We start from the raw sequence: 25,414 nt of genomic DNA on the forward strand, positions 1-25,414 counted from the left end.
AGACAGACGAAGGAAGACAAAACTAGACTAACACTGCACTTAACTAGACTATGACTAAAACACGATCAAACAATTACTTAGACAAGACTTGACAAAATCACAACTGGTAGCAACAGTAGACGATCTTAAACAACGTGACAATATTTAAACAACGTTTGACAATCTTGAACAATGAACCGACAAAGGGACAGAGAAACACACGAGGTTATAAAGGAAGACGTCACTTCCTGTTTGTTGTTGGCGGCTGTACTGCGTTTGAGCTCCGTCACTATATTCTTTTCATTGACTATTTTTAACTCAAAAATCAATTGTATACATCATCGTTTCCGTTTATATAACGTGTGAATATATCCTCTATTGTATTCTACAACAAAAACAATCAGAGCGCCTCGCTATCACTAGTTTTATTTTGATCTCCCGGGTCCGCTATTAGCTTTTAGCCCGTTAGCATCAGCGGCGTGGTTGCAGCTAACTGCGCTAACATTGCTAATACTCTATTCACACACATTACCACTGCTGTACTCACTGTAACTTGCTTTAATGGCGGATGAATGTCTCCACTCTGTGCAGCTCGAGCTCGAGGCCGTGGGAAAGCAGATTCGCGACCTGGAGGTGAGGCAGGCCCAGCTGAGAGAGCGGAGAACCGCGCTGGAATCATCCCGGGCTGACGCTCACAAGTCCGGGGTAAGTATACAGCGATCTGTTAACAGTCCCACCACGTCTACTCCGTGTGTTTCTCTGCACAGGCCCGGTGCACCCAGGAGGCGATCTTCCCAGATGTCCTTCACTGCGACGCCGGGACACCACGGACCCTGGGTGCATCCACAGCGGAGGACGCGAGCCGGGTCCCGGGCGACGACTTCTCCCCCTCCTGCCTTCGACATCTCCATCCGGAACCGCTTCGCTCCCCTCCGCGAGACAGGACGCGACGCTGTGATCATCGGAGACTCCATCGTCTGACACGTAAGTGCTACGTTAGCCGAAGGTAAAGTGCACACTCATTGTTTGCCTGGTGCTCGTGTTCTCGATGTTTCTGCGCAGATACCCGCGATCCTGAAGGTCGACGAGAGCCCCAGAGCGGTCGTGCTTCACGCCGGGGTTAACGACACCACGCTGCGGCAGACGGAGACGCTGAAGAGGGACTTCAGCAGCCTGATCGAGACGGTTCGCAGCACGACGCCCGCGGCGACGATCGTCGTGTCAGGACCACTGCCCACGTATCGACGAGGACACGAAAGGTTCAGTAGACTTTTTGCTTTAAATGAATGGTTGTTGTCATGGTGTAAAGAACAGAAACTGCTATTTGTTAATAACTGGAATCTTTTCTGGGAGCGTCCTAGGCTGTTTCGCGCTGATGGATTACACCCCAGCAGAATCGGAGCGGAGCTGCTCTCTGACAACATCTCCAGGACACTTCGCTCCATGTGACTAGTAAGACAATTCTCTAATAACTATTATGATGAGTTTTGTTCCACCCGCTTAAATGATAAAAGTACTTGTGCTGTAAAAACTATTAAGACTGTGTCTGTTCCCCGAATAGTGAGGTCAAAATATAATGTAGGATCTAGAAAAAATCTTATCGTAATTAAACCAGAAAAATGTAAAGTAAATGAACAAAAACAATTTTTAAAGTTTGGGCTCATAAATATTAGATCATTCACACCCAAAGCAGTTATTGTAAATGAAATGATCACAGAAAATAGTTTTGATGTACTCTGCTTGACTGAAACCTGGCTAAAACCAAATGATTATTTTGGTCTAAATGAGTCTACTCCACCAAACTACTGTTATAAGCATGAGCCCCGTCAGACTGGTCGTGGAGGAGGTGTTGCAACAATATATAGTGATATTCTCAATGTTACCCAGAAAACAGGATACAGGTTTAACTCTTTTGAAATACTTCTGCTAAATGTTACACTGTCAGACATGCAAAAGAAATCTAATGTATCTCTTGCTCTGGCTACTGTGTATAGACCACCAGGGCCGTATACAGAATTCCTAAAAGAATTTGCAGATTTCCTCTCAGACCTTCTAGTTACAGTTGATAAGGCGCTAATCATGGGAGATTTTAATATTCACATTGATAATGCAAATGATACATTAGGACTTGCGTTTACTGACCTAATAAACTCCTTTGGAGTCAAGCAAAATGTCACCGGGCCCACTCATCGTTTTAATCATACACTAGATCTAATTATATCGCATGGAATCGATCTTACTGCTATAGATATTGTACCCCAATGTGATGATATTACAGACCATTTCCTTGTATCGTGCATGCTGCGTATAACTGATATTAACTATATGTCTCAGCGTTACCGTCTGGGCAGAACTATTGTTCCAGCCACCAAAGACAGATTCGCAAATAACCTGCCTGATCTATCTCAACTGCTATTTGTACCCAAAAATACACATGAATTAGACGAAATTACTGACAACATGGGCACTATTTTCTCTAATACATTAGAAGCTGTTGCCCCCATCAAATTGAAAAAGGTTAGAGAAAAACGTACTGTGCCATGGTATAACAGTAATACTCACTCTCTCAAGAAAGTAACTCGTAGTCTTGAATGCAAATGGAGAAAAACTAACTTGGAAGTTTTTAAAATTGCATGGAAAAACAGTATGTCCAGCTATAGACAGGCTCTAAAAACTGCTAGGACAGAGCATATCCACAAACTCATTGAAAATAACCAAAACAATCCAAGGTTTTTATTTAGCACAGTGGCTAAATTAACAAATTACCAGACGCCACCTGATTCAAATATTCCACCAACGTTAAATAGTAATGACTTTATGAATTTCTTCACTGATAAAATAGATAACATTAGAAATACAATAGCGAATGTAGATTCTACAGCGTCTAACACTTCAGTTTCATCCATCGCACCCAAAAATAAACTGCAGTGCTTTACAAATATAGGACAGGAAGAGCTAAATAAACTTATCACTGTATCTAAACCAACAACATGTTTATTAGATCCTGTACCCACTAAATTACTAAAAGAGCTGTTACCTGTAGCCGAAGAACCGCTTCTCAATATCATTAACTCGTCGTTATCTTTAGGTCACGTCCCAAAACCATTCAAGCTGGCGGTTATCAAGCCTCTTATTAAGAAACCAAAACTAGATCCTAGTGTACTGGCAAATTATAGGCCTATTTCAAATCTTCCATTTATGTCTAAAATTTTAGAAAAAGTTGTTTCTGCTCAATTGAGCACCTTCCTGCATAAAAATGATCTGTATGAAGAATTTCAGTCAGGTTTTAGGCCCCACCATAGCACAGAAACTGCACTTGTTAAAATTACAAATGACCTGCTTCTTGCGTCAGATCAAGGCTGCATCTCATTTCTAGTCTTACTTGATCTTAGTGCTGCGTTCGACACCATAGATCATGACATACTCATAGATCGATTACAAAACTATACAGGTATTCAAGGGCAGGCTCTAAGATGGTTTAGATCCTACCTGTCCGATCGCTACCATTTTGTTTACTTAAATGGGGTGTCATCTCATTTATCATCAGTAAAATATGGAGTGCCACAAGGATCCGTCCTAGGTCCCCTTCTATTTTCAATATACATGTTGCCCCTTGGTAATATTATTAGAAAATACGGAATTAGCTTCCACTGTTATGCTGATGATACTCAGCTATATATTTCAACGAGACTAGATGAAACTTCCCAATTATCTAAGCTAACAGAGTGTGTTAAAAATGTAAAAGATTGGATGACAAATAATTTTCTCCAATTAAATTCGGATAAGACAGAGATATTAATATTTGGACCAAAAAACACCACACAGAATCTTGTAGATTACAATCTGCAACTAGACGGATGTACTGTTACTTCCTCTACAGTCAGAAATCTGGGTGTTATATTAGACAGCAATTTGTCTTTTGAAAATCATATTTCCAATGTTACAAAAACCGCATTCTTCCATCTTAGAAACATTGCCAAGCTACGAAACATGTTATCTGTTTCTGATGCAGAAAAGCTAGTTCATGCTTTCATGACCTCTAGACTGGACTATTGTAATGGACTTCTAGGTGGTTGTCCTGCTTCGTCAATAAACAAGCTACAGGTAGTCCAAAATGCAGCAGCTAGAGTCCTTACCAGGTCAAGAAAATATGATCATATTACCCCAATTTTACAGTCTCTGCACTGGCTACCTATTAAGTTCCGTATCTGTTACAAATTATCATTACTTACCTATAAGGCCCTAAATGGTTTAGCTCCTGCGTACCTAACTAGCCTTCTACCACGCTACAACCCATCACGCTCCCTAAGGTCACAAAACGCTGGACTTTTGGTAGTTCCTAGGATAGCAAAGTCCACTAAAGGAGGTAGAGCTTTTTCACATTTGGCTCCCAAACTCTGGAATAGCCTTCCTGATAATGTTCGGGGTTCAGACACACTCTCTCTGTTTAAATCTAGATTAAAAACGCATCTCTTTCGCCAAGCATTCGAATAATGTATCTCTTAAATTGTGAGTGTAGTTGCATCTGCATTTTTATTCATTAGCTTGGGTTAAACTAATTTTACTTTGTTGGATCAGCAGCTATGCTAATGATGTCTCTATTTTGTTTCTATGTTTTGCCACGGGATGTCTAGGATTTACACAAGCTCCAGTCTGGATCCAGAACACCTGAGAAGAGATGATGCTGACCCTCAGAGGACCCCAGATGATCCTAACCTTGAATCAACAAACAGAACTAACAATTATTGCTACATGTGTGACTGCATCCTATAATTACTATTAATTAATAACATTGATAGTTCATCATCTAGCTGACTACGTCTTGTATTATTATTATTATTTTTATTTTTCTAAAATCCTGTCAAACGTGCACAAACTACTAGCTACTACTAAATATTGTAGAAACATAATTTTTTCTGTAAAGTTGCTTTGTAATGATTTGTATTGTTAAAAGCGCTATACAAATAAACTTGAATTGAATTGAATTGAATAAAGGGAGGCTACTAACAGTAGCGTAGCCAGGAATCACAAAGTAGGTGGGAATCAGCAGGACAGTAGTGGACAGTGTGTAAAAACAATGCTTGGTCTGGCTCAGCGGCCACATAAACCACGTTATATAACAACATTAACTAGGCAACTAGTGTACATAGTAAACGTAGATTGGCTGACTTTTGATGCGCTTATAACAGGAGACGACGGGGCTTTGAGTTGAACACTGCAATGACTTCGTTATAGTCCAAGGATTCAGTCAATTCTCTCTCAAATGAGAGAAGGGACAAAGAGTTCAGTCTATGTGTCAACATTGTTGCTCTGATACTAGTTTTTATCCGATTTACAGTGGAAAAGAAACTTTAATAAGTTGCTCTGTTTCATTTTTCATACTTAGCTAAACTTCAGTGTCCCTCTGTGAAATGTGCACCACGTCGTTGTGAAGGGGGGATGGGCTGTTCGCAATATGACGCGGGCATTTCATAATCACCATGACAACCAAACAAGAATCAAGAAACATTAAGATTTATTTTTATAGGTCAAGTATTGTGATAATTGCAACATAATTTACTCCTTCTGTTGCGATTATCACAATACTTGACCTATAAAAATAAATCTTAATGTTTCTTGATTCTTGTTTGGTTGTCATGGTGATTATGAAATGCCCGCATAGCGCATTTCGCAGTCAGATTGCGAACAGCCCATCCCCCCTTCACAACGACGAGCACATTTCACAGAGGGACACTGAAGTTTAGCTAAGTATGTTAAACTAAAATGAAACAGAGCAACTTACTAATGTTCGTGTCAAAAATACATTATTGTTGAATATTGTTAGGCTACATTGTGAGGCCAATGACTGGATGGGCCTGACTGACAGGTGGGTGGGCCCAGGCCCACCCGTAGCTACGCGAGTGGCTACTAATGAACACAACAGGTTGAACAGGTAAATCAATAAAGACAAAACTAGTGTAACAAGGGGGGCGGGGCAAGGAAACGAGACAACGCAAGCACATGGCCCAAACAAATGGTCATGTGCTTGCACATAAAACATGGGCCTGTCATGATCCTGCCACAAGACTAGAGAAAAATCAGAGACAAGAAGGCAGAATCATGACATGGATCCTCTTCAGAGCTTTAGCTCAATTTCATTGAGTAAACCAGGCACAATATTTCTACCACCATGGTATTTTTTGAGTACTATAGAAATTCCATTGTACGGCAAAAGTCATTCATGAAACTGATTTATATCTTATGCTATTTACTATATGGTGCATTCAAGAATAGCATGGAAGACTAACCTGGTATTTTGGAAAGTGTTAAAATATAGATTTTCGGCTTCAGTCTGCTGGGTAACCGCTGCTGTAATGAGTGACTCAAATACAAATGTAAGTGCTATGTAATATGACATCGTATATAAATATAAATTATCGTTTTTGTAAGATAATTTAAGTAATATATCTTGTAAGTTTCAAAGCAACAGTCAAGAACACAAAAGGAAACTGATACAGATGAAATGTGAGCCAACATGTTGGAAACACTAGATGGCATTGTTGATCTTTCCCAGCTTTCTCTTCAGTTCACCAGGAAATTACTCATTCAGAACGATACTGAGATTTATTCATTGTCCCACTTATTGAAATGTGACACTAGTTTACACGTTTCACGTTTCAACTGAGCTTGAGTGTTTTAAATAATGATAATAACTTTCGTCTCACTCTCTCTCTCTCTCTCTCTCTCTCTCTATCTCTCTCTCTCTCTGTGTGTACTGTAGAGCTGCATTACAGACACCAGAGGGCGCGCGAACCAAAGTCTCATCAGTTTCTTTGTGAAGGTTTTTGAGAAAATACTATACTGCATGTAAATGCTAAAATATTTAATTTCCTTTTTTTTTCTTTTTTTTTTCTTGTAATCTGGAATCAGTAATGGACTACTGACTATCTAGCCAGCACTGTGTATATCTGTTTATTTATTTTACGAAAAACATGTGATCAATAATATTTGTCTGTTTGTTTGAATAATATTATTATTATTTTAGCTATTTTAAATGTGATGCAAGCCATGGATTTCCAGTTTAAAATGCACCTATCCTGAAGAAACGGTGCTTGTTCTCTGGTGGACATGTAAACAGGCGCATTTAAAAATTATTATTATTATTATTTTTTTTTTTTTTTTCAGACTTTCGCTCTGGCTGTTTTCACGCAGACTATGACCAGTCCCTGCACACGCGTGGATCTTTATGCATGTGAGTTATGCAGGACAGAATGAAGTGTGGTTTATTTACACGCACGCACGCGCATGCATTCATATTCAGCCATACTGACTGATTTTTGCTCGTGCGTATGGCGAATGGGTGGTGCGCTGAAAGCCTGGTGCGTTCAGTCGTGCGTCAGACACAGAGGTCCTCCCCTCATGTTCCCATGTTACTGCCCCCCCTCCCTCCCCCCTCTCTCTATCCCCCTCCCTTCCTCTCTTCTCTTCTCTTCTCTTCTGGCATCCCCCATCCCCCATCGCTTTATGTGCTTCCATACAGCCTGAAAATCAACCGGAGGAGGAAACCTTCACACTCGCGGAGAATAGACTGACCCTCAGCAACCCAGAAGATCGCTTATAACCAGGATCACAGACTGGACCAGGGTGACCCATCTAAACCGTCTCGCACTGGTGAGTCACGTTTGATGTAGGTTTTATTTCTAAAGTCCAGAAACACCATCCAGCCACCATTAGAGCTTCAGTGCCACCAAACAGCAGCAATGCTTTTCTCCTGCCAGTGTGTGTTAGTGATGGTGAAGCTGCTTCTTATTTGTCTGATGGTGATTTAGGAGAAAACGAATGCGTTCGCTTCACCCATTCGAGTCCAGACTATCGATCGACGGCGTTATTGGGACGGATCCGTGAATGAGAGGGATTTTTCAAGCTGACTTTGTTCATTCCCTTGTCATGCATTTGGACATTCCATAGAGCTGAGACACAGAGACGCTCAAAATGGTGTCTGGAGGAGTTTGAGGCCTTTAAACGCACGAGAGAGCCGATCATAAGCGCTTTGATGAGAAAATATGATGCGCGATCAAAGAATCAGACGCATCCATGTGCAACAATGTAACCGCGATTATGACGCAATAAAGATCTTTTGTTGACCAACGTTACAATGTAACGCGCGTTCGAGCGACAGTTCTGCTTTCTCCCTTTTTTTTTGGTGCATCCATGCACGATGCTTTCGGTTGCAGTGCCATTGATTTTTATGGCGTTATCGATTTTATTTTTTCATATTTTTTGCCATTGCATTCCTGGTTGATTGATGCAAAGGGAAACAGCACATTGGTCCATATAGAATAGCAGTCAGTGTGTTTTGGACATAATCCATAAGAAATTCTGTGCATGCTTATGAAATGAATTTCGTATCTACAGCCATTCACAGGCCAGTATGTGGGTACTTTGTGTTTTAGTGAAGGAATGCAAAACAGTATTTCCTATTACCTCCTTCAGTTACAGATATAACAGTGGATGCCAATTTACCTCGTCCTTTTGTTTAATCATCTATTTTACAGAGAGAAAGAAAATATGAAAAAATAAATCAATAAATAAAAAGTATTAAATATAAATTATGAAGCAGCTGCTCAAAATATTATTTTATGGATTAATGAATGAATTATAATGGCTGTTGCGTTTTTATTGAGGTAATCTAATCTATTTATAATTGTGTCAAATGCAGAAATAAAATGTGATTGGACACTTAAATGTAAAGACTTAAATCTTCAAAGTACTTATATTTGAAAATTAATTAAATAATCTACTACTACTACTAATAATAATTATTATTATTATGATAATTAATGGATGTTATGCTTTTATTGTTGTAGTCTAATTATCTATTTTTTTTTCAACTTAAACTTAATATGAAAATAATTTCTGTTGTTTTATATATATATATATATATATGTATGTATTGTTCTATCTCTAACCATCACAGACAATGAAATGTAAAGTTACCCAACAAAAATGTGACATGTTCATAATCCAAAGGCCAGATATCTGCATTTTATTCATCTCTGCTTCTGCGATGCTCGGATTGGCGTTCTCATCATGTGCCGTTCCAGCAATAAAAGCGTCGATAGCTTTCTGATTGATGGTCTTTACATTACAGTGGCTGAAGAGACACAGTAAACGCTTCGTTTGTTTTCATTGATAGTTTCATTATCAGCTCGAAATTCAATTTGCACAGAAAAGCTCCTCATCACAGTAAGACTGCGACTTATTAAAGGTTTATGGATTGTGCTGCAAGTATGCTGAAGCTTTTGGGCTTTTGTCATAATTAAAGGATTTATTGTCCTTTGGAGGAGTAGCAGGTGCTCTGATGAAACAGAAGAACAGAAATGTGCTTTTTAAGCATTGAGATCACAGTCAGGCCTAATCACAAAATGTCTTAATTAGTGTGCATACTAAGCCAGTACCACTAGTTACTACAGCTTATACTTAAAATCTTAACCCCTAGTAAGAAACCTCAGAGCTAATTTTTTAACTTTGCAAAATTATCCAGTTTAGACAGATAGATAGATACTTGAGAGTGGACTTTTCTCTGTTCTTCTACTTTCAGTAATTGGACTGTTGATATTTATCACGATGGCTGAAAGTCTGCAGTTTGCCACAAAGATGTTAGCATGCGAGTCTGTGGCTGCGTGTTAATTGTGTCGCAGTACGTGTCTTCGCACTTCTGCGTTACTGCATCTTTTGTGAGACTCCTTTTTCATCGGAGGTGGTTTTATTTTTGAGTGGAAAAATGGATGAATGTTTTTTGATGAACTTGTCTGTGTGTGAGCCAAATCCACAGTGAAATGAAAGGATTCTGATCGACGGAACCTCTCAGCTGAGGGTTAGCATATGCTTTCACTGTAATAGTGCTTATAGAGCTCAGATTAACCACACACACACACACACACACACTCCCTGAGGGGATGTTGGTTTCCTCTGATAAACAGGAGCAGAAATGCTCCAAGATCCTGCCTGGTGGCTACAGGGGAATCCCATTAGATTTGCAATGCTGTTTCAGGGTATCAGTGTCTGCTCATGAGATCAGCTAACAATAGCGTAAAACATAACGTCATATAAAATATAGACTGTTAAACATGAGTATCTTGTGAACTGGAAAGAGACCTGCAGTGGCCATATTGAAGAGCATTGTGAGTAGCAATCTGTAGATACAATAATGTTTAGATAATGTTGAAATTTTTTCTTTCTTTATTTTTTGGGGGGAAAAAAACAGTATTATATGTCACATTTTTACTATTACCCTGATATAGTATTATTATTATTAAATATTATTTTAGCTTTTCCAAATGCAGAACCCATCTTTGCAAAAACATTCTGTGGCTGTTCCATAGTATTGTGGACAAATTCCATGGTTTCCATAGTTTGACTGGTCCTGCGACTTATAGTCAGGTGCGACTTATTTATCAAAATTAATTTGACATGAACCAAGAGAAATGAACTAACAGAAAACATTACCGTCTACAGCCGCAAGAGGGCCCTATATAGCTTGGGTCTAAATAAATGCGACTTATAGTCCGGTGCGACTTATATATGTTTTTTCCCTTGTCATTACGTATTTTTGGACTGATGCGACTTATACTCAGGTGTGACTTATAGTCCGAAAAATACGGTACTATATTCATTTAACACAGTATTTACGTGATTCTGAGTGAAATTTTATCATGGGAAAAGAAATAGTACCTATTTGAACACTGTTATTGTGGCACTAAATTATTTAATAAAACTTATACTGAATTTTATTGCATTTTAATTTTTTCAAATACGGTATCTGTAGAATAAAATTTGAAGCAATAATATGTATGTATGTATTATGTATTAATGTAGCTGTTTGTTTAGTTTAGGGGTTGACCAATGTGTTTTCAGGGGCAATGCCGATTATTACAGATCAAGTAGACCAATAACCGATATTTTGAACCGATATATGATTTGTGTGAAACGAAAATTTGTCAAAATTAAGAATAAAAAGTGGCTCTAAAAAACCTCTTTAAATGCTTTTAAATCATTTGATCGGCAAATCTGTTTTAAAAAGTTACCAAAATAACCAATACTGATAACCATAAAAAAAATTTAAAATCTACGCTGATATTCGGCCATGCATAAAACCGTCCGACCCCTTATTTATTTAGCATTGTTTGCTACACTTAACTTGCATTTAATGTGAAAATTATTTTAATAGTCATAATTCATAATTCATCTTTGGCCTATATTCAAACATGTTTAATGCACCTTTCATCGTTCACTCACAATATTATTTTTCTTCCAAGTAAGATTTTTTTTTCATACAAGGAGGCTTGTTTTTCAGGTTTTCCCAAATGCCTTCAGCCCTAACCAAGTATACAACACGAGTCAGAGATCAAATCAGAATGAAAGGTTTTTAAGAGGATAATAACCAGCCAGTGAAAGGTCTGTACTGTGTTAGTGAGATTATCCTTACAAAGACGCCCCTTAGTTAAGAACGTATTATACTCATTTTGATGGTATTTTTTCATTATAAAACTCAAATGCTCACTGGTTAAAGACTTAGAAGAGAGTATGTCTTTGACTCTTAGAGCTTTAAAGCCTAATTAGAGTTTATTTTTAGGAATTACTAAGAAATGAGACTAAAATTTTATAAGAAAGTGGCAGTATGAAGGATTGTGCTGCTGTGAGTTTGGTGCATTTGAAGCAATGCTGATGCTAATTGTTAGTAATTTGGAGAACTTACGCATGCTGTAGCGTCACACAAAAACTGAACAAGCATCTACTAAACATCTGAGCGGCGTGTAGGCTGAGACACTTCTGGATGGGCGTATTTTTGGACATTCTGTGGGCAGACACTGAAATCACAGCCTTGCTGAATTTCTCTGTGGGAAAGATGAAACTCCTACCGGTTTTGTCGCACCAAACATATTAAAAATGAAATAAAAAGACTAGTCTCCTTTTCAAGGGAGTAAACAAAGGAGCCTCTGGCTGTGTGAAGTGAACGTCTCTGGCTTCTTTAAAAAGATGCTGTAATTGAGCTACATTAAACTACAGATCATAAACACATACGCTCACAGCCACCCAAATACTCATTCAATTCTATTTCTAGACACCGCACAGCTGTGACATGAGTAACTCATGATTTAGGAGCATTTTACGTGTACAGAAGGTTCTTTGGTGGTCTTTTGCAGCACCGCAGGTTCGGGCTGCTCGATTATGACAAAAATCATAGTTGTCAGTTATTCCCTTGAAATTGTAATTGCGATTATTAATTACGATTATCAAAGTTTACATTGAACGATGTTTATACCATTGTTTGATTCAACCGCATGCTGTATTTTTATGTGAAAATAAACAAGCTGAAAACACTAACTGAAAAACCTTTAGTTTAACCTTAACCTTCAACTATACATTGGATTGGTTTCTTCTTTAAATTATAAAAAAGTACAATTATGAATGGTATTATAATGTTTAAAATTTAAATAATGGGAAAAACCCTAAAGATAACATGTAGAAAGAAAAAAATGCATCTTAAGGGTGCAGAATAACATAAGTGGACTTTGAATGATTAATTGCCACTTTGAACGATTACATAATTGTGGCATCCATAATTGTATTAATTGCGATTAGAAATTTGATTTATTGTGCAGCCCTACTGCAGGTTGAGTAAGGAATCCTCTATTTATTTTTTCTCTATTTAGCAGCAGGGGTTCAATCTTCAACTGGCTGGCAGGAGCCGCCACTGACAGGTCACCTAACCTGCCAGTGGTTGGTGGCAGCTGCCAGTGGCAGACCATGTGACCTGTCAGTAGGGATGCAATGAAACTGTTTTTTAGAACTGAACCGATTTTGTGTTTTGTGCTTAATTTCTTATTTTGAACCTGTTCAGTTCTTTACTTTTACATGGTTGATGTTTTAGAGGATTTTAGCATGATTAAAGTGTTTAACTGACTGTAATCCCGACTGGCTGCTCAATCAGACAGCTGCAAGAGCACTCAGAGTTTAACGTGTTCTCTACCACTCTCTCTACAAAGAAATGTTTTATTTCATGATTATGAATTTATTCTTATGGGTCTGTTCTTTTACATGATAAAGTGTAAAAAAATCCCAAATAAAGTGACCAAATGGCCATGATCCACTGGCCGCTCAATCAAACAGCTGCCTCGTTCCAGGGAATTCTAATAATTGTATTCCTCTAGTTACAGTGGAAGGAGAGCAAAGCACATAAATCTGACATAAATCAATGTTTCTGGATAGTGTACTGCCAGCTGCCACCAGCCACTGGCAGGTCACGTGACCTGTCACTCAGTTGAAGATTGAACCCCACCCTCAGAGGGTTTCTTTATTGCACCAGGTGATTTTCTTGAGACCTAGTGTTATATTGACTATTATTTATATAAATTTTGAATAATATTTTTCTTTTTTGCATATTTTCCCAAAAATAAATAAATTTGAACATGTAAAAAAAAAAATTATATATATATATATATATATATATATATATATATATATATATATATATATATTAGGGGTGTAACGATACGCGTATTCGTATTGAACCGTTCGGTACGAGGCTTTCGGTTCGGTACGCGGTACGCATTATGGACCGAACGGACTAATTAATTATATTTGAAAAAAAAAAAAAAAAGTGAAATATAATATGCGTTCAACAAGGTAGCCCAATAACCCAAACGACGTAACAGGCAACGCCCCTGACACCCCCGAAGAAGAAAAAAACACCAACTTATGTTTATGTTAGGCTACTCAGTCAGGCGCTCACTCACTCAGTACGCGCAGAAGGCTCGTTGCAAAATGGCCAATCCAAAGTGCACCCAAACACCAGACCTGTTGGTTATTGGAGGATCTTCTATTTCTTGTCTGTTAAACGCATTAGCCATTTTGCAACGAGCCTTCAGCGCGTACTGAGTGAGCGAGCGCCTTTATGGGCCTTTCACACAGGACGCGGTATGCGCGGCGCTGCGCTATAAAACCCATTCATCTCAATGGCTTGCTCCGCGCAAGGACGTTTTGTTGCTGCGTCGACCAAAGCGCAAGCGCAGCTGGCGCATCATTTGCGTGCTTGCGCGCACGTCGCGGTCAAAGTTCAAAATAGTTCAACTTTTGCCGCTGCACTCTGTGACGATTACCAGCGCGACCAATAGGATCCAAAACAAGCACGGAAATCAAAAGGAATGAACGGCTAGTACAGTACTGTGTGTGTCAGAATTTCCTGAGCTGTACGATACAAGTTTGAGGTAGTATAGGGACATTGTCAGGAAAGCTGTGTCATGGAGACATATCTCCATTCAAGGAACAACAGACTATGATAGAGCTCCCGCTAAAAGTTTTTAAAACTCCGCCTACGCCATAGCGCAGCGCAAATCGCGTTGTATCTGAAGGGCAACGCTGATACCGCGTCCTGTGTGAAAGGCCCACTCTGTGGAAAACGTAGGTTTTAAGAACATGCTTAATGTAATTGAGCCCAGTTACAATATTCCTTCACAAGCCCATTTCAGACAGACCGTAATTCCTGCTTTGTTCCAAAAAACATAAGCCCTATAGAGAACCAATTGAGTAAAAACACACTCAATATAAAGAGTTATAGAGTTCCATATAAAAAGTTACATCTTTGTATTTGTTCATAACTACTACAATAATATAACATTTTCATTTTTTTATAAGGAGCTGTTTTTGTTTTATACAGTATGCTGCTAAGAAAACACTATAGAAGATGGGTAAAGAATAGCTCCATCATTGTTCAATGTAAAAAAAAAAAAACATACTTTGTTAGTTTTAATAAGTAAAACATTTTTTAAAAATCAAGGAAATTTATCTGCCAATTTTTTCTTTTTGCTGTGTCTAAAACGTACCGTACCGAACCGAACCGTGACACCAGTGTATCGAACCGAACCGTGAATTTTGTGAACCGTTACACCCCTAAAATATATATATATATATATATATATATATATATATATATATATATATATATATATATATTCTTTTTTTTTTTTTTTTTTTTAGCTTAATTTCACTTTTTGGAAATGTGGCATTGGCTACTAACTGAAATAAAATACATTTGTTTTTCTTCAAATATTATTTCGTTTTATTTTTATTTTTTCCAGCTTTATTTCAATTACCGAAATGATTTTAAACAATTACATTTTTGAGACTCAAGATTTTTGGTTCACCACGTCTTCAAAGCATCCAATCAGGCTGTTCTAGTGACACATTTTTATAAAACTATTTTAAATGAATTCAAGATTGTAGCTACTTGCGCATTTCATTTGGTTAGATGGCAACATCTTATTTAAAATAATTATAATAATAATTATAGATTTTTCCTACAGTAGTTCTTGTGTAGATGCTTTTATGCCACCTCGGTGCTGCATTATAAATCTGTGGAATAACAGTTTTTTAATGTAACTTGCACATATTACACACAAAATAAATATTCATATAATTATTAATATTGAAAACAGTTGTCTTAAATTAAGTTTATTATTAAATCAAAAAATCAAAAAGTTTCATTTTTTTAAATAAAAGTATTTTTAGTGTTTTAAATCGAGTCATAAGGTACAACCTGTAAGTGCACGTTTGAGAATAACTGTCCTACGGAGTCTTTCTGTTGTAACTGAGGCTATATTTTCAAAAGTGACATTACATGTAGACAGTTTCTGTTTTTAGATTAAATGATTGTATTCAGTAGAGTGATAATCTGTCTCAGTTCTTTCATTTGCCCCCTCCATCACTCATATCAGCTCAGCTCACCTTTGCTTTCTCATCAGTACTGTAGACCCTCAGGCATCAGACACACACACACACACACTCGTGCCTTCAGGTCAAACCTGCTGGCAGAGTTTTCATGTCCACCTGCTGCTGCTGTGTGTGTGTGTTTGGTACGGTCTCCGCCAGCCGCTGGCTCCTCTCCTTTGTCATAATTTGCACAGAAATTCTGCTGAACCAACACATTTAGGTAAACGTGGACTTTGGGTAGAGAGTGACTCACTGTGTGTGCGCGTGTGTGTGTCTGTGTGTGTGTGTGTGTGTTTGTTTGGGTGCTGTTCAGACTGCCAAACGTAATTTAGCATCACACAAGTACTAAGCATGTTCAGCCTGAATTTCCTCACACAAAACTATCTGAAGAATGCAGCACACACATGAAATTTTGAAGTAAAAAGACTGAAATAGTATTTTCTTGTAAAACATACTCAAGCAATATTTATTTGGGTGTATATTAATTTTAAAGATATCTGTTTACAGTGTAATCAAAACTGAGTTTGGAATGATTTTTTTTTTCTCAGTAAAACTATGCTGTGATGGCAGTGGTGTTCTGTTGTTGTCCACACATTACATGCATTGTTCATCCTGATAAGTAGTTATTTAGCATTGTAAATCCATTTGCATAAAATGAATTAAACTTTAGCCTAGCAGTCAGATTTCAGTAAATGTTCATATTAATATTTCATATTAACAAACTAATGTTAAAAAACAGATGACATTGCTTGTTTTATTCCGAAAGGATGCATTAAATTGATCAAAAGTGACAGAAAAGACATTTCCAAAAGATTTCTACTTCGAATAAATGCTGTTCTCTTAAACATTGTTTATCTCAGTATCCTAAAAATATAGTATATAGGCTATATAAAATAAAAAATCAGCACAACTGTTTTCAACATTGATAATCAGAAAAGTTTCTTGAGCAGCAAATCGTTATATTAGAACGATTTCAGAAGAACAACGTGAAACTAAAGACTGGAGTAATAATGATACTAAAATTTCAGCTTTGATCACAGAAATAAATGACATCTTAAATATATTCACATAGAAAACAGTTCTATTAAATTTTAATAACATTTCACTATATTATTATTTTTTACTGTATTTTTGATCAAATAAATGCAGCCTTAACCACCCAAAGTGAATTCACGTATTGTACACAATGCATAAACGGTTTACTGTAGTAGTTAGTCAAGCCCTTTGATAAGAAAACCATTCCCTCCTTTTTTTTCCACGGAGGAAGAAGGTGTCAGGGTAAAGAAAGGAAAGAAGCTTGAAAATGCAGCTCTTGTGGCGCTGTGTGTGTATGTCGGGGGGAAACGGAGGCAACCGAGGAATCCTGACGGGGCATCTCAGCACACCATGTTGTTTCGAGGCAATTGTTTGCAGGATAATGTCCTATACAAAATGGAGGTAGTGCCTCAGTGAAAGGTTTGAGATCGAATGGACCTTTTTAGATTCAGAGAGGACAAGCTCTTGCAAGGGCAGTTAAAACAATGGCATTTTTTGGGAGAGGGCCACTCCCCTTCATGCCCTGTTCTCATTCAGCTGGGAAGGGAAGGATCTATTGTTTTTGAAAAACTAATTAAGCTTCTCATGAGTGTTTTTATGAAGTGTGTGTGTGTGTGTGTGTGTGTGTGAGAGAGAGAGAGAGAGAGAGAGAGAGAGAGAGAGAAAGAGAGGGCTTGAAGGATTTCCCTTGGGTCTCCGGATGGTTCAGGTGAGATCTGTAGTTCTCATGCACCTGTGAGCATTAACTGCATCTGCGTCAGAAGTTTTCTCTTGTGCGAGTCAAAAGTTAGTGCTTGACCCAGTTAGAGGAACATTCAGGGTTCATTGCAACTTAAAGGTATAGTTAACGTAATTGACACCCCTTGCGTTGTTTCAAACCTTTATGATTTGCATTGTTCTGTGGAAAACAAAAGTAGACTCCAGTACCATTCAAAAGTTTGGGGTCAGTATGAATTTTCTTATGAAGAAATTAATCATTTTATTCAGCAAAAAATAAATTCAATTTCAATTAATCAAACATGACAAAAAAAGACAATGTTACAAAAAATAATATTCCAAATAAAAACTATTCTTTTTTTGGACAAAAAGATTCTTACGACTTCTTTTCCAAACATTACAAAAACAATTAACCCTAAAATAGTTTTTTTTGTAGTAGTAGTAGTAGTAGTAGTGTAGTGTTTTTCCTTATATATATTCTCCCAAGACTGTGATTAAACTTGATTTGAATAATAATTAGTTGTAGTAGTAGCCGTAAAACCATTCAATAATTATAAAAAAGAAATGTATAAATTATTTCATATTTTATAATCTGAACTACTCCTCATTACTATCTGTGGTAGTCCAAAAAAAATAGTGTATATTATGGAGCTTTAAGTTGTATTTTCTAATGATGAATATTTCTTTTAATTGTGCTGCAAGGTATTTTTGAAATAACAACACCACAGTTATATGATGAGAAAAAATGATATTGATATTGTTTGGGTGACACACGGCATGTTCATAAATTCTGTTAGTGCTCTGCAATATGAGTAACAGATGTCAAAAATCCCAATAGTGTGTATTGAAACTGACATTTAGATGAATCATAGTAAATCTCGTGGAAGCAGAAAGCAGGTGTAGGAATGCAGTATTTCTAGACTACGTGTGTGGATACGCGTGCATCCCTTGCTTTGCATGAATGTTTTGTGTGTGTGTGAATAACGTACTCAGCTGTTGAAGCGCTTCCTTCACCAAATGATATGAAAGAAATTCACGCGTGGTTTGGCACTCCCAGATGAATTGCTTTCTCTTTGTCTCTTGTTATTACTACAGGGGATTGAGAACATGTTCATGTTTAAAACTTGGAATTGGAAGCAGAATTGATAACGACTGTCCTGCAGCTTGAATCTGTAAATGTTACTGTAAATCTTCTTCTCGCATTGATCTTATGGACCTTGGCAAGTGCAAAAAAGGAGCGAGTGAGCTGTTGTGGGGGGGATGGGACGCTGAGACGCTCTGTAGCACTGCTGTGAATTTACAGCGCTACCCAACCAGACAGGCTTTGTTTAACAGCAGACGGTCTGGGAAGATTTTCATTCACTCAGGTCGTCGCTGAATGTCAGGTAGTTCATTCCTTCATTCACTGCTTCACAGAGTCCTTAAAACGCTTCATTTTCAGAACAAATGAATGGCTTTTATTGATTAACGTTTAGGTGGTAGGCTGTAAAATCAGTATAGCTATTTAGAGATAACTATTTTACCCCTGTTTCATTCAAAAACATTTGAAAACCTCATTTGTCTGCTCCGTTAATTGGCCAAGCAGTAAATTAGTTCTAGATAAATATTAAAACTTACATGTTTGGGCTGAAATTATCTGTCATATTCCCAGTCCTAATATAAATGTAACCTTGAACCGCAAAACCATTCAAAGGGTATGTTTTTGAAAATTGAGATTTGTACATTTTTTTTTTTTTTTTTTTGAGAAAACCACCTTAAAAGTTGTCCATTTAAGTTTTGATTAGTAATATGCATTACTAAGAACTTTATGTTTTGATATATTTATGGTAGTACATTTATAAAATATCTTCATGGAACATGATCTTTACTTAAAATCCTAAAGATTTTTGGCATGAAAGCAAAAAATGTATAATTTTGACCCATTTTTTACTTGTATAATAATCATTTACATTGTAAAATTATATAAGAAATAAAATATAAAATAATTGATGTTGATAATAAACACTTATTATAATAAATTAATTTATACAATAATCTAATAGAGAAAATCATCACAGTATATTTGTATAGGATGGTATTGGCACAGACCTAATGCATGTCAGTTTCCAAATCTATTAATTTATCTTGTTAGTGAATCTTAAGCTATTTCTGTTTTGCAAGAGATATCAGTCAGCTGCGCACGTTTATTGTATGCCTATTGAGAGTGAGGAGTCACGTGCTGATTTGGGTTGATTTGGGAGGGGTCTGAGTCGGTCGGCCATGATGGTAGGACACGCTATCGGTTGCCAGGGGCAATGCCTTCAGAACTTCACAGAGGCGCGCCTAAACATTTCAGAGCTCTTTAATTTTTGCGCATTTATTTTGTCGGCGGAACAGATCGAGACGGATCTACGAATACGATAAAGAAAAGGAAGAAAGTAAAGCAATGCAAAAACATAAGGCGAAAGAAAGGGGACCTTACAGGAACAAGCTCACACCAAGCACAAAACAGCGGTGTTTGGAGAAGCTCTCAGGCATCCAAAATATCCACCCATACGAGCTCCCTGCAGCGGCACAGAGACCTGAACCATTTACCTCTGTGCACACATATGAACATTGTGAATTATCTTGTTTACGGTGTAAGTCACCTTGCATTCACGCTGTTAATGACTTTAATCTAACCAGGACATTTACATCTTGCAATCACACATTTAACTACCCTAGCCAACCCAGAACTGCTTTGTCCACTTTGCAGTCCCCAACACAAAAAACTGGTACAGTATGTGTCATTGGGCTAAAATCAAATTATAACTAAACATACACAGCTTTAGCCTACATCAAAACATGTTGGAAAACGGTCGTATACATTGAACATCTCATTACAATCTAGTGTTTACGAAACAGTCGCAGTTAATTACTTTGTCATTTTGGTCAAGAAGTGTCTTCTAAATGCAATGTAATTACAATACACTAAAACGCATGTGAAGAAACTAACTTTGGCCAGTACAACAATGTTTTCATCACCTGCTGTAGATGGACCCAGCCACAGCAGACGTGTGGCTTTTAAGCTCCTGCATTGTGTAGTAACTTACACCAAAAACAATATAATTCCCAATGTCGAGGGGAGGGGCTGTGTGCTATGACGACAACTCCTCATTCTCAATAGCCCCTAAATGACCAGATGTATGATCCGATCTGTTATCAGCTGTATGATGCAGCTCTGGTGTAAAAGTGACAGTAGCCCGTGACACCGGGCTGTGTGTGCATGTGTGTGTTCACCGCAGTGCAGGTTAGCTTGTCTTTCTCCCACTGTTTGCACAGCTCACACAGCTGGACCTCACAGCAAAGACTGTTTTGTCCCCACAGCGTGATCACTGGCACACAGACACACACTCACAGATACACAGTTGGTGGTTTCTCTTCCATTCACAGCAGCTCTTTAATCGCTTATTATCTAAATAATTCACAGACGCCCCTGTGCTTCAGCCCCTCTCGCACCCTGTGTGTGTGTGTGTGTGTGTGTGTGTGTGCCTGTCAGATCAGAGTGATGGAGACAGAAAACCCTCTTTTCCTGACGCCCCCTAAAGAGAGAGCGAGGAATACTTCTCTTTGGGGTTTTTGCCCATGCAAGCATTGTGGCTGGTTGCTAGGCTGTTGCACTAGTAATGATACTTGACCCTCACAATTTCCACTAATAAAAGTAGAGAACTAAAATCAGGAACAGGTGTTAGATACAGCCTACACATTAATATTGCACGCTCTTAATTAAAGGGGTCATGAACTGCCTTTGTTTTTTATTGTGTACTGTTCTCTAAGGTCCACTGATAATGTTAAGATTTTTGCATTAAAAAAATTGCTATTTTGTGCCCTGTTTTGAATCCCCCTCATCAGAACGCTGTGTGTGAATAGGCACAGAGAATTGTAGACTTGGAAATAAACGCCTACTGCTATGATTGGCTAACAGTTGTGTATGTTTGACAGCCTACATCCTTCACAGATGGACGCTGCCGTGATTTAGGGCAAAAACACATAAATACTCAGTACATATCAAACAATCTGTAATAACAAAGCAATAGTGACCGCGTTATAAAAACAGTCACTCACACTTGTGTGTAGTGACATTACTGTTGTATCCAATATAGTCGCACAGCATTGTCATTTAGTTTCAGTCTTTCTAAAAAAACAAATCCAGCATCAAATGCCTTGTTTGTAAACAAATCTGGGGTAAAATGAAGAGATCAAAGGACCAAGTTCTTACTGACGCGTTCTGAAAATAAAGTTTAGCATTTGGTTTCTGTGTAGACATTAGTAGTGCATTAGCCACTCATTTACCTACTATGTGTGTGAATTTGTGGGCGGGGCTGAACAGGCAGTGATGTAGAAGCAGGTGTTGATCATCCTCTGCAGAGACGTGTTTACCCACACAATTACATCATAAAGCTTCAATATTATGTTTATAGACTAATGAGAAAGTTCTGAAACATACAGGATGTTTTTATAGCACAATGACCTCTTAAATATATAAGGTAATTTTGATTTCTCATTCCATGACACCTTTAAAATGTATGTCTCTTTTTCACTTATGTGCGTCTTTCTGCTCCACACAACACAAAACTCTTGATGATGTAAAACCTATCACAGAATCCTGGTGTTTTGTTCAGGAATCAGTCAGTGATATTCTGTCCCTATGGCCAGGCCCTTGGTCCCTCGGGCTCTTCTGTGCTGTTTGCAGCAGCATCATTAATTCAGTGTGTTTGTACTGTTAAGCAGAGGAGAAGAGAGATGTGTTCGCCTCAGGGCCGCTCCACATAACTGGGAGAAACCATCTTTCCAAAGTTAGCTATAGAGTCTCTGTTAGATTGACTAGTTCTGATTATATGCAGTTGTAATGCAGCAGTGGGGCCATGCTTTTATGATGGCCAGAGAGAGATATTATGCTACAAATGTAGTGCTTTCTGTCTGTTCAGTGAATGCTTAATTTGCACTGAAATGAGGCATATGGTTTATTATAATTAATAATAATAAAAATGATGTCTAATACCAATATGGTCCAGAGTTTGTAGAAGCATGTCAGGTTCATCTTAATGTGATATGAGTAGAGTGTACTAGTGTAGTTGTGAGTTAGTTGGTGCCATTGTGATCAAGAAATGATTCTTGAGCAGCTAATCAGCATATTAAAATGATTTCTGAAAAATGATGTGACATTGAAGACTGATGCTGAAAATGTGGTATAAATTAGAAAGATATACCGTTTTTACTGTATTTTAATTCAAATAAATGCAGCCTTGATAAGCATAATAGTCATATTTCTAAAACATGTAGAATCCTAAAACTTTTTGTTAGTGTGTCTGAATGAAAACATTTATTAACAAAATATGTGGATGTTTTTGGTGAATAAAAGTTTGGATTGTGAAAATAAGGCTGAAGATACAAGCTAAGTACAAGCTATCAAATGGAGGATTTCTGAATGAATGAAAGTCATGACTAAGCAGCAGAAGACCGTGCTTTGTTGTTGCAGTCGTACCGTTCAGTACAAACAAAGCATTTCGGTCTGGATGGTGAATGAAGCAGCGTTACTGAGACACAGAGTCCTGAGCTGCAGGAAGCTGATGTGTGCGGTCAGTGGCTGTTAGTGGTGTGTCACTGTGACATCATCATCATCACAGGGTCACCGCGGGGTCAGAGAGCTGAGCAGGGAAACCCTCCAACAGACTCAACTGTTTTCAAAGACGCCTCACAAATGTTAGTATTTTATTCTCATTTCAAAATGGGATTTTTTTTTACTTTTAAGAATTGTTTGTAATTCTTATTAATTTTATAATGATATCAGTGATCTTAAATAATTTAGTAACTTTATTTCATTTTATTGTTATGTAGTTTTTATTTATTGTTACAGATTGTTTGCATTACTGCCCTTTTTAATAAGGTTTTAGGGGATTGGTGTAATTTTATTTTATTTTGTTGTATTAAACTTTTTAGAAAGTTTTATTTTTATTTTTTTATGATTTTGTCATGAAATATTACCAACACATTTTTGACAGTATTTGTTAGATTCAGAATAAACTTCTTTTTTTTTTTACTTGCTAATTAAGAAAATTTATAATTGATTTTAATGACAATTAAAATGTATTTTTCATTATTGCTATTAAAAAATATCTGTTTTGGTCACAATGAAAGTTCAATATAGGTTCAAAGCCTTTGAGTAAGCTGCGCTAATACAGTTTGTTCATGCTGAATCATAAAACCACATCCAGATTCACATCATCTTGAATACTGTATCAACAGGCAGATGAGATGAATATGTTTGTGCGTCTGGATTTCCCCTCATCTGGTTTCTCGTCTCCTGATGCTGCAGGGCAGATTTAATGAGCAGTAAGCAATGCACCTTTCAACAACGTGTTATAAAGAGCAGCACATTACATAACAGCAGCATAACTGCCAAACCCTGTGTTCTGCCTGAAAGAGAAGGAGAGGAGCGAGAGCTCAAGGGCACTGCAGTGTGTTCAGATTCACCCTGATAAAAAAGGAGGGGGAAAAAAAAGAGTTATTCATAGAGATTGAGGAAAGAGGGGGAGGGACGGAAAGGAGGAGGAAAGACGCTGGAATGGAGGAGGTATTGATTTGCTTAGAGGGAGGATGGAAGAGATGGTGAAAGGCAGTCGAATGGAGAAAGCAAGTAAGAAGAGATGACAGAAGGATTCGGATTTAGATCACAGCAATCCCGCTTTTTTAAAAATACACTTCATGCAAAATTAATATATTTATTTATTACTTGAGTGTGTGAGTTGATATATATATATATATATATAAAATTATTATCTGTACAATCCTGCATGCTTGTTTCTATATAAGTGTTCTAGCCCATTTCTGTTAAGATCTAAAAAAGACAACAACAAAAAAGGCACAATTGTGCATCATTTATCTATATTTATATATTACATAATTGTTTTCAGAAATGTGTTTGTGAATGCATATTTTATTCCGTTTGCATGAAAAAAGGAAGCAGACATTCCAGAACTGTAAACATAACCACACATAATAAGTATTATATATATTCATAATTTATCGATTCCCAAGCCTAGAAGTAAATAAGGAAAGGAGACCCTTAATGAGAACAAGGAGGAAATCTTGAGCACCTGTGTCTCTGCGTTATTCTCTTTCTCTCTCTCTCTCTCTCTCATCTGCATGCATTAATATCAGTTAATGGTGTGTTTTTATTGCCATCTCTGAGCTCTGCTATGCATTAAACCAGCCGTGTTTTAGCACTCAGCCATTTTCCTGCACATCTCTTCTCCCATGAACGACTCTTCGGGGATGAAGGAAGGGCAGACTGGTGCTTGATCAGATGCTGGTTAGTTACCTGAGTGTGCTCTCACAGCCCCATTCTCCACCCTTCATCAGCCGCGGTGCGTGTTTGGCTTGTAGAGGAGCACATAAAGCCGTGAATAATACCTGCTCGTGATAATGAGTGCACTCTGATTTTGTGCTGCATTTTGCTCATTGAGCCATAAGAAACTTCTCTCTTGTCTGTGTGTGTTCCAGTTAATTATTCCAATGAGGACTGTGTTTTCTGTATATGGGGTTTATGAAGATGATATCTTGTTCCTGATGAAACGAGAAAATCTTAATATTAAAAAACAGAAAAACAAACAACCATGAAGATCGATTTAATCATTTATTTGAATTAATGCACATCTATTTGTGCCCACATGCAAATGTTTGTCAGTATTAATGTGATCATTAAAATGCTGGAAATATCAGGCCATCTGAAATACTGTATTATTTATTAATAATTTGAATTCGTTTTTTTTTTTTTAAGAATTTAGTATCTTTTATTTGCTTATTGCCACAGAATTCTCCATAAAATGATTTGAAAAAATAAAAATAAAATAAATCATGTAATCACAAGTTAAAAGGTCACTCAGATTCAGTGGTGAATTGTCTCTATTGCTCA

The 25,414-nt window shown here is 37.5% G+C and overlaps 1 protein-coding gene across 3 annotated transcripts in view; it reads left to right on the forward strand.

Annotated features, from left to right (window-relative positions):
• Window positions 1–7,447: 7,447 nt before the first annotated feature.
• fam168a (family with sequence similarity 168 member A) overlaps window positions 7,448–25,414 on the forward strand; it is a 36,948-nt gene continuing 18,981 nt past the window's right edge. The window contains exon 1 of one of the 3 annotated variants that reach the window (XM_059506927.1): window positions 7,448–7,629. The gene's annotated coding sequence lies outside the window, so the exon portion shown is untranslated. The remainder of the gene's footprint in view (window positions 7,630–25,414) is intronic. The other 2 variants (XM_059506928.1, XM_059506929.1) reach the window with 2 other exon arrangements.

This window comes from Carassius carassius, chromosome 23, assembly GCF_963082965.1.
Source record: "Carassius carassius chromosome 23, fCarCar2.1, whole genome shotgun sequence".
NCBI classification, from domain to species: domain Eukaryota; kingdom Metazoa; phylum Chordata; class Actinopteri; order Cypriniformes; family Cyprinidae; genus Carassius; species Carassius carassius.